Genomic DNA, 14,635 nt, shown 5'->3' on the forward strand with positions numbered 1-14,635 from the left:
GGAGTTAAACAAGATGAGCTCTAGGATCTCTTCTAACTGGAAGATTCTGGGATTCTAGAGCTATAATATAATGCAGAAGTAAAATCTTGTGCTTAAATCCTGCCTTCAGATTTACAGAATTATTATTTTACAGAGTCCAGTGAGATACAGTAGACAGCTCAATTGCTGTTATCTTCGTGTTATAAATGAGGAAATTGAGGCTCTAAAAAATTGTGACTTGGAGTGTCATGGTGTTAGGGTTGTAGGTAGGACTTGAACATAGGCCTCTCCTAATTCTAGGTCCAGGTATCTACTTCACAAAGATACCCTCTGGGGCAAGGCAGAACAAATCTCATCTTTCTTCTACGTGACAGCTTCAAATCTTTGAGGAAAGTAATTGCGTTCCCTTTAATTATTTTTTCCAGGCTAAGCAACACCAGTCCCTGCAACTAAATCCTAAAATGACATGGTTGCAAGAATCCATGCCATCATAGTGCTCCTCTTCTGGGTTCTCTGCCAGTTGTTAATTCCCTTCCTGAAACGTGGTGCCCAGAAGCAAATATAATACTCTAGATATCATCTGACCAGGATGGAGTATAGTGGGACTATCACACCATTTGGGGACATTATACTACTAAATGCCAACTCAGATTGCATCATCTTTGGGGGCATTGCCACGTTACGCTGCTGATGCATATTGACATTTCAGGCAGCTAGAGCACTCACATTGTCACAAAAAAAACCTAGTCTAATTGCACTTCCTTTTTCTTGTACTTGTGAAATATATTTTTAAATCCATGTGTTGTGTTATTTAGATATATAAATATACCTATATTTATAAGATTTTATTAATTTCCACTGCTATCATTACAGTTAAGACTTTCTTGCTTATGACTCCTTCCATTGCTGAGTATGCTCCAACCTGATCTTCCATTTTCCCATTTCTCTCTTCTTCAATGCATCCTTCACAGCAACCCCAGATCAGTCATCATAAGGCACTCCCATTATGTCACTCTCCTGTCCAAAAACCTTCAACAACATTCAATTACAAAAAGAATAAATTACAAACTCTTCAGCCTGGTCTCCATAATAATTCACATTTATGGTCTCAGCCTATATTTCTAACATTATATTCCTTCTATCCTCCCACACATAGTACACATGCATGTGTGGTCCAGCCAAACTGGATGATACACCATACCACAGATCCCTATGAAGCATTCCCTGCATATTTTGTCCTCCCCCCAACCCTCTCCCCCAATTATTTATCATTGTTATGCTCTCACTCACCTCTGGGCTCTTGGTCATACTATCCCTTCTGCTTAATGCAGAAATAAAATCATTATTGTTCCCCACAAGCTTACTCATAAACTCATTATCCTCCAAACTGGCCTGTTTCAGTTGAGAGCATTATCACCGATCTAGTCACCAAAGTTCACAATCTCATTGTCATCCTTAATTCTTCAAAATATTTAGACAAGTGGACTTGACCTTAAGTTCCCATGGGCGAGAGCTACATGTTTTCCATATCCACAAGCATTTTATATCACGGTGTACATTAAAGATTTGTTAAATGGAACTAAAATGAGTTAAATGGATGGTAAGTTACTTGTCCAAGGTCACACAACTAGTGAGTGGGTGAGATGGGATTTGAACCCAGGTCTTCTTGACTCCAGACTCAGTGCTTTATATACTACACCACATTGCCACTCACATTGTCCACCCAAATGGGACATATCTTCTGGACACATCTCCTTGAAACACTAATGATGCCATTTTCATCTCTTCTATGCCACCCAAATTGTACTAACCCTCTTTCTACCTCACTTCTCCTCTCTCTCCCTCCCTCATGCTACTCTCTCTCTCCCTCCCTCTGTGTGTTTCTCTCTCTCTCTCTCTCTCTCTCTCTCTCTCTCTCTCTCTCTCTCTCTCTCTCTCTCACACACACACACACACACACACATACACACACAATTCTACTGTGTAACTGTCTAATAGAAGTTGTCCCATCCCGCAATGATATTTATCTTTTAGAGAAATAAACTTACCTTTTAATTTCTCATCAGTTATAGCTATTACTAAATATCAATGTAATCTATGAGGCAGATGGGAGTGTGCCCTTTAGCACCTACTCACCCAAAGAAAGGTATAGACAACAATGATCTCCAAACCAAATAAGGGACATTTTGCTTGCAACTGGGGCCCTGGCCTTATTTACAGTAACCACACACAAACTTCAAGGAAACTTTCTTCCTGCAGAAGTATTCCTCCTCTTTGATGAGACCAAGAATGGTACGGTTCCCTGCAACAGTCCCTTTTAATCATCTTTGCCCACTGTTTAGAAGAAACATTAGGAGCAAAGATGTTGACTTACCATTCATGCAGCAGCTTTCCCCCTACCTCTTTATAAAATAATGATCTTTAATAGTGATTAAAGCAACTAAGTGAATCAGGCTAGCACCCTGATGACAGCTGCTCATTCATCACACTTTGACTTAGAGTCCCATCACCTTGTACCAAGACAATTCCTTTCTCCTTCTTGGTTCAAAGAGCTTTATACATATTACCTCATTATCCTCAAAAAGAGCACTTGGAGGCCATTAGGAAGCAGGTAAAGTGGCAGGAACAGTCAGGTATAAGGTAAGTGGGTAAATGATTTACCTGAAAAAACAGATAAAGTGGCAGATTTAGGCTTAGCATCAAGATGTCCAGGTGACCAGATCTCGTGTTTTATGTCTTGTTTTGTTTTTCTTAACCAGACCACAGACCCTCTCAAAAGGGTCAAAGGAGAAGGATAATTAATTATCTAGTGAATCCAGGGAAGTATATATTCCACCAACAAGGTTCATTCAGGCACATCATTTGGATTGACTGGGTTCCTCTGGGCTATCTATGTGACTTCAATAAAATGAAGTTACTAGCAGCAAGTAAACATGATACAAATTGGCTATCTACATAGCCTTGAATTCGTCAAATGATTGCCCAGCCCGCCAGCTTGGCTTCAGTTGGGTAGACCTTGTCTTATCCTATTTTAATTTGTAGCTTGGTTTTATCTTAAATGGAAAGCTCCTTTCTACTTCCTTGTTTAAGCTGAATATCAGGAAATAACTTCCTGACAGTCCTGTGAGAACAGTATTCCAAAGGAAGTGTTAGAAATAACCTCATTTAACACATATAGAACTAGAGCAAAGAAAACACTGGAAAGCATATTGGAAGAAATCCTGAACAGGCCCCAGCAAGATTTAACAGGTGCTTCTGAGCCTAATTGCTAAGGTTCTGTCATCACAGTATACATTTTTAGAATTTTGGATGAAACTAAGCTGCATATGAGTGGTATAAGTGTTGTAAAAAGTGTCTTACCCATTTGAGCATCTCCAAACTTCTGGTACATGTTAGATGAACTTTCTCTTTTTTAATTAAATTTTATTTTTTCTATTAAGACATATGTATTTTCTCTCCCTTCCACTGCCTCCCCCAATGAAGAAGAGGAAGAGGAAGAGGAAGAAAGAAAACAAAACACTGGTAGCAAATATGCAGAGTCAAGCAAAACAAATCCCTGCATTTCAGCCCTGTCTAAAAACGTGCACCTTATTTGGCATATTTAGTTTATCACATACTTGATGTCAAGAAATTGGAAGCATTCTTCATCATGGGGACTATGGAGTCATGTTCGACCATTGAGTTGATCAGAGTTCTCAAGTCTTTCAAATCAAGCCATTTTTACAATTCTGTTGTAAATACAAATTGTTCTCCTGGTTCTATTCACTTCACTCTGTATCAATTCATACAAGTCTTCCCAGGTTTCTCTGAAACCTCCTCCTAACATAGTTTAAAGAGACTCTGTTGTTTGTTTTTCTGTTGTTTTTCAATAGCATACAACTCTTCATAACCCCATTTGGGATTTTCTTGGTAAAGATTCTGGAGTGGTTTGTCATTTCCTTCTCCAGCTCATTTTATAGATGAGAAAACTGAGGCAAACAGAGTTAAATGACTTGCTCAGGGTCACACAGCTACTAAGCGTCTGAGGCCAGATTTGAACTGAGAAAGATGAGTCTTCCTGACTCCAGGCCCCCTCATTCTATCCACTGTGCCACCTAGCTGCACTGGAAGAGACTTTAGAGGGTGACAGATTCAACTCCATCATTTTCCTGATGAAATATAGAGAAGCTAAATTATTTGCCCAGGGTCACACAGCTAGTAAGTACCTGATGCAGTATTTGAACCCAGTTCTTAGTACCCTATCTACTATACTACACTATCACTCAAATTGTTCACTTCCAAATGGGATGCAGCTGCTGGACATATCTTTCTTCAGTCCTACTCCCTCTCATGTCCTTCCCTTACCATAACTTCTTCTATTTTTTAAAAGCTGGATAAGAGCAGTTAGGTGGTACAGTGGATAGAGCACCAACCCTGAAGTCAGAAGGACCTGAGTTCAAATCCATCCTTAGACCAAACACTTAACACTTACTAGCTGTCTGACCCTGGGCAAGTCACTTAACCCCAATTGCCTTCAAAAAGAGCTGGATAAGATGTTTTCCCCATATACCTATCAGTTTTTGATATTTAAAGGTTTCCTTTAAATTCTGTTTGCCTCCACCCCAAGAAAGATTAAAAGAATCAAAAGTTTACCCACCAATAGTCTACCCCAACCAAAAACAAACAAAAAATCTAAGATGAGATCAGACAGCATTAATAGAAATTTCTTTGCCATTCTGAGAGGGCTTGGGCAATTTCTCTTCCTATGATTTTTTTTTTATCCTGATAAAGCCATATGGAATATTGGGTTTGATTCTGGGCACCACATCATAAGAAGCATGCTGACAAGCTAGAGAGCTTCTGAAGGAAAGTCATCACGTTGGTGAGGAGGCTTATGAAATACAAGAAATTGGTTGAAGGAACTGACGATTTTTAGCTCATACAGGGGAAGGATTAGGGAAACATTAACACTTTCTTCAAGGATGTGAAGGTCTGTCATGGGGAACAGAGAGTGGAACTTGGTCTGCTGATCCACAAGGAGGACTAGGGGCAAGAACAGCACAATGCAAAGAGACAGATTGTAGCTCAATATAAGAAGGAAAGATTGTGGCAATGAAAAGACTATTGAATCTGGAGGCAAAGGATATAGCTCTGCTACCTACTAACACAAATTCAGGCAAGCTACTTCCTCTCTCTGGACCTCAATTTATAAAACTAGCAGTTTCTATCATAACAACAAAAACAACAGTAGTAGTAGTGGCGGTGGTAGTAGTAGTGGTAGTAGTAGTAGTGATAGTAGTAATAGTAGTAACATTTATATCACACTTTAAGCTTTACAAAGCACTTTGCAAATGTTATCTTATTTAATCACTACATTAACCCTAACAGGTAGGCGCTATCATTTATTCATATTTTACAAAAGACAAAATCAATGCAGTCAGATGCTAAGTGATTTGCCCAGGGTCGCAGAGGTTGTGTCTGAGGCAGAATTCAAATTCATGTTCTGGGTCCAGAGGAGTATTCACTGTGTCAACAAGATGCCTGGATGATCTTTTATGTCCCTTCAAGCTCTAAATATATGATTCTATGTAGAAACTTTCTAAAAACTTAGAGCAATCTAAAACTGGAATAGCCTGAGAGATAGTGGGTTCCCCATCCCTGAAGGTCTTCAAATGTAGCAGAACCATAATTAGCACATAATAAATGGAGTTTCCCCCCCCCCCAGGGTACCAACATTCTGGTTAAGAAGTTTCATCACCTATCCCAGCCCCCAGGAAAAAGACTTCTTCCTCAGGTGGACACCCTATTTCTCCATGACAATCATCAATCTTGCACCTCCTATTGAAATCTTCCAGTAGTCCATGCCATTATACAGTGATATCTTCAGGATCCCCTTGCCATCCTCTCAAACCACACTTTCTCCTTAACCCCAAAATGGACAAGATTTCTCTTCTCCAGTGCAATTCCGTTACTGTCAGCCTGGTCTCTGGACCAACACCCTATCTCCCCTGCTTGACCAAGTCTTTTTTTTCAAGTTGATTTTTTTCACCTTTTTTGGCTCTAAACGGAGGAGTGGATGACAGCTTGATGGGCATTTTTGAGAGGAGATACTTATTCAGATATAGGTTGAACTTGATAACCTCTGAAGCCCCTTGTGGCATTTTGAACTGAAGATTAATACTTTATTATCAATCAAGCAACAAGCATTGATTGAGCAACTGCCAGTTGTAAGACAGTGGATTGAGTCCTGGGGGCATAAAAAAGTGGATATTATATGGGCTTAACCCTTGGGGCATTTGATGTTAGAATTTTAGAATCATAGAATATTAATACTAGAACACATCTTGGAAATCAACTACTCCAATTCCTTCAATTTGCAAAAGTGAAAATAGATGCCAAGAATATTTGAGAGACTTAATCAAATTTAAGTAGCTTATTCATGGCAAAACTCAAGGAAAATCTACACTTCCACACTCCTAATTGAGCTATCTTCCTATCACTCAATCACGTATCTTTATGCTTTAATTCAATTCAACAATTATTTATTAATCTCTTATTACATTTCAGGTGCTAAATCTCCTAAAGAAAAACAAATGAAAATAATTCCTGTCCTTGAGGGGCTGAAGTTCTAATTCAGGAGATAACATATATAGGAGATTGGTGGCCAGCAAAGGGAGAAGACACAGAAATGGTCAGTGGCAATAAAAAGAGAGCCTTTTTTTTTTCCCCACGAGCAATTCTAACACAGATGTGATCATTGTTCCAAGAAAAAGGAATGGATAGTAGGGGATGTAGAAGGGAAAAATATACAAATATAGTCAGGCTGAAAGATGGTATAATGAGGTGGCTATGATCAGACAAGTGCAGTGAGCTCTGACCAATCAGCATGGCCCTTGGGAGAAAGCAAGATTTCCAGTTGAATGGATATATGGCAGAAGGCAGGAGTAACATGGTAGGAAGATGTCTTGGCTGGGTGCCGCCAGGCCAGCTGAATGTTGTTGTTATTGCTCAGTCATTGTCATTCATGTCTGACTCTTTGTGATCCCATTTGGTTTTTTCTTGGCAAAGACATTGGAGTAGTTTGCCATTTCCTCCTCCAGCTTATTTTACAGATGAGAAAACTGAGGCAAACAAGTTTAAGTGACTCAGTCAGAGTTACACAGCTTACTAACTAGTAAGAAGAGTTCCTGAATCCAGGCCTGGCAGTCCATCCACTGTGTCATGTAGCTACCCAATATGTAGTTGCAATCGAACTTGACCATGACGTTCTGTAGTGTTCCCATTATTACAATAGTGAAATTTCTTGGTCCCTTATTCCTCTTTCCATACAGACAGCAATATGATATTTCCTTCTTTTTTAAAGTGTTTTATTGTTTTCCACATGTAAAGATATTTTAATATTTATTTTTAAAGTATTTGAGCTTGAAATTTTCACCCTCCCTAAGACAGTAAGCAATTTGATATAGGTTGTGTATGTGCAATCATGGAGTTTACATATTTCCATATCAGTCATGTTATTAAAGAAGAAACAGAACGCAAGGGAAAAAAAAACATGAAAAAAAATAAAGTGAGCATAGTATGCTTCAATCTGCATTCAGCAGTTTTGTTCTGTTTTTTTCCTCTGGATATGAATAGTATTTTGCATCATGAGTTCTTTGGGATTATCTGGATTGTTGTATTGCTGAGAAGAGTTAAGTCATTCACAGTCGATTGCTGAACAGTGTTGCTCATACCATGTGCAATGTTCTCCTGATTCTACACACTTCACTTTGCATCAGTTCATATAAGCCTTTCCAGATATTTCTGAAAACAGCCTGCTTACCATTTCTTATAACACAATAGTATTCCATTACATTTATACGCTACAACTTGTTAATTCATTTCCCAATTGATGTGCATCTCCTCAATTTCCAATTATTTATCACCATAAAAAGAGCTGCTGTGAAGGTTTTTGTACATAAAGGTCCTTTTCTCTCTTTTTTTTAGCCCCTTGGGATATAGACCTAGTAGTAGCATTGTTAGATTAAAGGGTATGCACCACTTTATAGCCCTTTGTGCATAGTTCTAAATAGTTCTCCAGAATGGTTGAATCAGTTCAGAACTCCACCAACAATGCATTAGTGTTTCAATTTTCCTACATCTTCCCCAATATCTAACATTTTCCTTTTCCGTCATATTATCCAACCTGATTGGTGTGAAGTGGTACCTCAGAGTTGCTTTAATTTGCATTTCTCTAATCAATAGTGATTTAGAATTTTTTTTCATATGGCTGTAGATAGCCATGATCTATTTGTCTGAAAAACCACCTGTTCATGTCCTTTGACCATTTATCAACTGGAGAATAACTTGTATTCTTATAAGTTTGACTCAATTCCAGAGAATATTTGAGAAATGAGGTCTTTATCAGAAACACGTGCTATAAAGATTATTTCCCAACTTTCTGCTTTCCATCTAGTATTTGTTGCATTGGTTTTGTTTGTCCAAAATCTTTTTAACTTAATGAAATACAAATTATCCTTTTTACATTTTGTAATGCTCTCCCTCTTGTTTGGTAATAAATTCTTTTCTTCCCCATAGATGTGACAGGTAAACTTTTCCTTGTTCTCCTAATTTGCTTGCTGAATTATCCTTTATGTCTACATCATGTACTAATTTTGATCTTTTATTGGTATGTAAGATGTTGGTCTATACCTAGTTTCTGCCATACTGATTTCCAGTTTTCCCAACTTTTTTTTCTCAAATAACGAGTTCTTGCCCCAGAGGTTGGGGTCTTTGGGTTTATCAAACACTAAATTACTATGGTCATTTACTACAATGTATTATGTACTTAATCTATTCCCCTGATTCACCACTCTATTTCTTAGCCAACACCAGACTGTTTTGAAGATTACCATTTTATAATATAGTTTGAGATCTGGTACTGCTAGGCCACCTTCCTTTCCATTTTTTTCATTAATATCTTTTTTATTCTTGACCTTCTGTTCTTCCAGATGAATTTTGCTGTTATTTTTTCTAGCTCTATAAAATATTTTGGTAGTTTGATTGGTTATGGGACTGACTGTCGTGTTTTACAATTGTGTTTTCATAGTGAATTGGGTTTGTCTTGGCAGGTAGACTCCCAAGTATTTTATATTGTCTATAGTTATTTTAAGTGGAATTTCTCTATCTCTCTCCTGCGCTTTGTTGGTAATATATAAAAATGCTGATGATTTATGTGGGCTTATTTTATATCCTGCAACTTTGCTAAAGTTGTTAATTATTTCAACTAATTTTGTTAGCTGATTCTCTAGGATTCTCTCAGTATATCATCATAATATTGGCAAAGAGTGATAGTTTTGTTTCCTCATTGTTTTTTCAATTTTTTTTCCTTCTTATTGCTATAGCTAACATTTCTAGTACAATGGTAAATAACAGTGGTGATAATGGGCATCCTTGTTTCACTCCTGATCTTATCATGAAGGTTTCTAGCTTATCCCCATTACAGATAATGCTTGTTTATGATTTTACACAGATAGATATTAATTATTTCAAGAAAGGCTCCATTTTCCCTATGCTTTCTAATATTTTCAGTGGGAATGGGTACTGTATTTATCAAAAGCTTTTCATGCAGCTGTTGGCATAATCACATGATTTCTGTTGTTTTTTTTTCTTATTGATATGTTCAATTATGCTGATAGTTTTGCTAATATTCAACCAGCCTGCATTCCCGATATAAGTCTCACCTGATCATAGTGTATGATCCTGGTGATGCATTGCTGTAATCTTCTTGCTAGCATTTTATTTAAAATTTTTGCATCAGTATTCATTAGAGGATTTGTTCTATAATTCTTTTTCTGATTTAGCTCTTTTTGGTTTAGGCATCAGCACCATGTATGTGTCATAAAAGGAATTTGGTAGGACTTCTTCTTTGCCTATTTTTCCAGATAGTTTGTATAGTATTAGAATTAATTGTTCTTTAAATGTTTGGTAGAATTCACTTCTTAACCTATCTGACCTTGGGGATTATTTCTTAGGGAGTTCATTGATAGCTTAATCAATTTATTTTTCCAAGATGAGATTATTTCAGTATTCTATTTCCTCTTCTGTTAACCTGAGCAATTTATATTTTTATAAATATTCATCTATTTTCCTTAGGTTGTCAGTTTTACTGGCATATAATCAGGCAAAATATTTCCTAATATTTCTTTAATTTCTGTTCATTAGTGGTGAGCTCATCCTTGTCATTTTTGATACTGGAAATTTGGTTTTCTTCTTTTTTTAAAAAGTCAAATGAACTATGGTTTATCTATTTTTTTAATATAAAATCAACTCCTAGTTTTATTTATTAGTTCAACAGTTTTATTACTTTCAATTTTACTAATCTCACCTTTAGTTTTTAGGATTTCCAATTTGGTGCTTAACTGGGGATTTTTAATTTGTTCTTCTACTTTTTTTTCAGTTGTGTGCCCAGTTCATTGACCTGCTCTTCTCTCTGTGTGTCTCTCTGTCTCTCTCTGTCTCTCTCTGTCTCTGTCTCTCTGTCTGTCTGTCTCTCTCTCTCTTTGCTCTACTTCAGCTGAAGCATAATAGATTCAGCTCCAGTTTCTTACCTTTACTTCTCTGTGTGACTCTGCTTCAAGTATGTTTCTTTCGAAGAACATATTACAGGATTCTGATTTTTAATCTACTCTGCTATTTGCTTCCATTTTATGGGAGGGTTCATCCCATTCACATTCATAGTTATGATTACTAACTGATTTTCCCTCCATCCTATTTTTCTTCGTGTTTATCCTTCTCTCTGCTTTCATCCTTTCCCTCCTCACCAATGTTTTGCTTCTGACCACCACCTCCCCCAATCTGCCCTCCCTTCTGACAGTTCCTCCCCTTTTACTTATCCTTCTTCCTTCCTACTTCCTTGTAGGATAAGATAGATTTCTATATCCTGCTGATTGTGTATTATATTCCCTCTATAAGCCAATACTGATGAGTAAGTTCCAAGCAATGCCCATTGCCCACTCTCCCATCTTCCCCTTCACGCTTCTTCATGTGAGACAATTTGCCCCCATTCTACCTCTCCCTTCCTTCTCCCAGTGTAATCCTCTTTCTCCTTAATTTTTTAAATGTTATTCTCTCATTCACCTTATACCCATACCCTCTGTCTATGTATACTCCTTCTAACTGCACTAATAGTGATTCAGTTGTTAAGAATTACAGGTATGATTTTCCAGTGTAGGAATGTAAACAGGTTAGCCTCATTGAAGCCCTTATATGTTTTCTCTTTCCTTTTTTGCCTTGTTTATGCTTCTCGTGTGTCTTTAAATTGAAAATCATTCTGTTTGTTTGTTTGTTTAGCATTGGTCTTTTCATCAGGAAATCTCAAAAGCCTTTGCTTTCTTTGAATAGCTACTTTTTCCTCCTGAAGTATTATGCTCAGATTCACCAGGTAAGTCTTCTTTGGTTGTAATCCTAGCTCCTTTGCTTTCTAGAATATTATATCCCGTGCCCTCCAAACCTTTAACATTAAAGCTGTCAAATCCTGCATAACCCTGACTGTTGGTCTTCGATATTTGAATTTTTATTTCTGGATTCTTGCAATATTTTCTCCTTGACCTGGAAGTTCTGGAATTAGGCTATAATGTTCCTGGGAGTTTTCATTTTAGGAATTCTTTCTGGAAGTAAGTTGGTGGATTTTTTCAATATCCATTTTACCATGTGGTTCTAGGATATCATGGCAGTTTTTGTTGATAATTTCTTGAAGCGGGATATCCAAATCCTTTTTTTTTTTTGTTATGGCTTCCAGATAGTCTAATTCTTAAATTCTCTCTCCTGCATCTATTTTTCAAGTCAGTTATTTTTCCAATAAGATATTTCACATTTTCTTCTCTTTTTTTCAATTCTCTTGATTTTGTTTCATTGATTCTTGATGTCTCATGGAGTAATTAGCTTCCACTTGTCCAATTCTAATTTTTAAGGAGTTATTTTCTTCAGTTAGCATTTTTGACTCCTTTTCCATTTAGCCAATTCTACTTTTTTAGGGAGCTGGGGTTTTTTTCAATAAAAATTTTGTATGTCTTTTTTGTTTTCATTTTCTGCACTTTCTTTATCAAGCAATTAAGTTTTTTCATGATTGTCTTGCATCACTCTCATTTCTTTTCCAAATTTTTCCTTCTACCCCTCTTATTTGACTTTTAAGCTCTTTTTTGAGCTCTTCCAAGAGTTCTTACTAGGAGCTGCAGGCCCTGACCGCTTGCCTGGTGCTGTGCTGGTGCTGCCCTGAGGCACATAGGGGACCATTGGGCTATGCAAGGGCTGCAAGGATCTTGTGGCTCACTTGATGTAGCACTGAGGTCCATAGGTGGGGTTGGTCCTGTGCTGGAGCCGCAGGGGTTGGTCTGTTTGCTTGGTGCTGCACTGAAGCACATGGGGTGGGGCTGGTGCTGGCATCTGCCTGTTCATCTGGTGCTGATGTGGGGGTGGGGTGAGGGATGGCTGGTACTATATGGTGTTTCAGAGGTGTGGCACCTTACCTGGAACTCTGCTCAGGTATGTGTAGGGCCTGGTGTTGAGCCAATGCCATAGAAATTCTGCGCATTCACCTAGTGATGAGCTTAGCCATTTTGGGGGAAGGGGAATTGGGGTGAGCTAGTAACTCATCCACTGCAGAAACAGGGCTATGGGCCTTCCATAACTGACCTGTGCGGGGGCTCAGGGTCTCCTGCTGGTTTGCTATGGCAAGTCCTGCTGCTGGCTTGCCAGGAAGCTGCCTGCTTTGAACTGTGTTCACCTTTAATTTGAGTGAGAAAGCCCTTTCTTCAATATTTTTCAAGTTGTCTTGGGCCAGAAAAATTATTTCACCCTATCTTTTGTTGGTTCTGCCATTCCAGAACTTGTTTTAAAGCAATCTTTTGTAATCCTTTGGCAGTAAATATGGGAGAGTTCAGGTGATTTCCTGGTTACCCTGCCATCTTGGATCCCAAAAGTCCCATGTTTCCTTCTAATATACACACCTACATAAAACCCTATCCTCTCACTCCAGCTTCCTATGTTAATAAGATAAGACTTTATCTGTAACCAACTGAAATAAAACATGGTGAAGACACTGAAACATCATCCATCTATGCCACTCCTTCAAGCTTAACTTTTCCGTAGCATGTAATAAACATTAAGCCATATGTAGGCACACTAGTGATTATATTGCTGTTAGGAATACTTGACAAAGGTCCAAATCTAGAAGAAATGAACCAAGGCAGAGTTTCCCTTAGCTCCAACTGGCACTCTCAGTGATCTGTTTCTTAGCTGATTTGCATATCAACCAAGGGCACTATGGGAGTTGAAAAGAACCTTGTTATCCCAGTTCCACATAACTCTGCTATTTTTCTTAATGGAATCCCTAGGATATTTAGAAATTATATCAATTAATGACATGAATTGAAAGAAATTTTCTTTCTTCAAATCAGGTAAGGAACTGAGATCAGGAAGCAGAAGTTCAACAAGAGGAAAAGCAATTAAAGGAAATACAATCAAAACATGAAAATTTCTGATAGTTCTTGTTGGCTTCTATACTGACTATGGCTACTTAGCCCTGGGTTATGACTGAAAAATGTTTAGTCCTCTTCCTGTAGTAAGCTGCAGCCACAGAATTGCACTACAGCATATGGAAGCAGAGAGCAGCAGAGGACCCAAGTGAGCAGTACAACAAAGTCAAGTAGACAGTAACAGAGAGTAACAGAAACACAGTAGTCTATACCAACAAAGGGAGCCAGCAGTGGAGGAATTCAGCAGCAGTGGCATACAATAGAGAGAATCATGATGGGGAGGACAGTGATAGAGGATACCAAGTTAGGTGAGAAAAAAATAAACTTACCCATGACATCTTAGTGGTTATTAGAAACTCTTCAGAGTCAGGCATGAGTTGCCTCAAATACATGTGTTCTCTACGCATTTCCCAAAATATATGTATTTACATTCACTAGCTTCTCCCCAAGCAGCAATTTGGTAACCTATGAAAGAGTGTACATTTCAGTACATATAGGGAATCTTTCGTGTATTTTCTCTTGCTATGCTACTAATTTACATATCTTTCACTTTGAAGTAATTTGTCTACCTCCTTGGTAGAGGGGGAAAAAAGGAGAGGACTTAAAATTAGAGGACCTCAGTTTAAATCCTGCTTCTGACACAACCTATATGACCTTGGTCAAGTCCCTTAACCTAATTGTGGCACCATTTCTTCATTAATGAAATAAGAGGTTTGGGCTAGATGGCCTATAAAACCTCTCTCAGGTCTAAATCTATCATTCAATGATTGGCTGAATCAAGAAACTTCTCAGTTGGGCTTAATGAGCTATGGCTTTGAGTTGATGCTGGATCACATATATAACAGGCCTTGAACCAGGGATGACATTTATGTCTATTAGCTCAACTAATTGAACTAATTTAACTGATTAATAACTCTTTTAGTTGAGTTTTGCCACAAAGTGTGAGGGAAGTGCAACACATCCAAAAAAAATGCTGATATAATTTTCAACTCACTACTGTCCTTCACCCAATCTATCTGTCACCAAATATCACCTACTAAACCACCCCTTCTTTTCTTTTCTTCCACTCATAGATTTTTCCAAGTTAGTATTTCTTCACTTTTACATATATAAATGCATTGAATGTGCTTATCTATATGTACAAAATATAATATGCACATATA

This window comes from Phascolarctos cinereus, unplaced genomic scaffold, assembly GCF_003287225.1.
Source record: "Phascolarctos cinereus isolate Bilbo 61053 unplaced genomic scaffold, phaCin_HiC Scaffold_9;HRSCAF=440, whole genome shotgun sequence".
NCBI classification, from domain to species: domain Eukaryota; kingdom Metazoa; phylum Chordata; class Mammalia; order Diprotodontia; family Phascolarctidae; genus Phascolarctos; species Phascolarctos cinereus.